This window comes from Penaeus monodon, chromosome 19 (assembly GCF_015228065.2).
Source record: "Penaeus monodon isolate SGIC_2016 chromosome 19, NSTDA_Pmon_1, whole genome shotgun sequence".
Lineage (NCBI taxonomy): Eukaryota > Metazoa > Arthropoda > Malacostraca > Decapoda > Penaeidae > Penaeus > Penaeus monodon.
In genome coordinates this window covers 14,551,147-14,551,466 of record NC_051404.1, presented here as the reverse complement: position 1 = coordinate 14,551,466, position 320 = coordinate 14,551,147, and the positions used below count along the sequence as shown (strand labels likewise).

The 320-nt window shown below is 34.7% G+C and overlaps 1 protein-coding gene across 1 annotated transcript in view; it reads right to left on the bottom strand.

Moving 5' to 3' along the window:
* LOC119585081 overlaps positions 1-320 on the bottom strand; it is a gene marked incomplete in the record, with an annotated part of 22,863 nt that overhangs the window by 22,383 nt on the left and 160 nt on the right. Inside the window, 1 exon segment of the mRNA XM_037933701.1 lies at positions 226-320.

The following is a 320-nucleotide window of genomic DNA, read 5'->3' as shown; positions in this document are numbered from 1 at the left end:
CCTTTTATAGAGTAGGGAGAATGGGAAAAAGGTCTTAGTTCACTTTAAAAGCGGAGAGAGAGAAGGGGTTAAAAAGTCTAAATTTACTTTATAAAGGAGAGACGGGGAAGAAGTCTTAGTTCACTCTTTAGAGTAGAGAGAAATGGGGAAAAGTCTAAATCTAACATAGAGAGAGAGGGAAAAAAGTAAAGAAGGAAAAAAAATAGTTAACTTTATATATCTTACCGTGAGAAGCTAAGGTAACGAACCGAAGAGCTGATGAATATATCGTATCACACAAATTCAAATAAACCTTCGTATACACTCTTCGAGTTTTAACT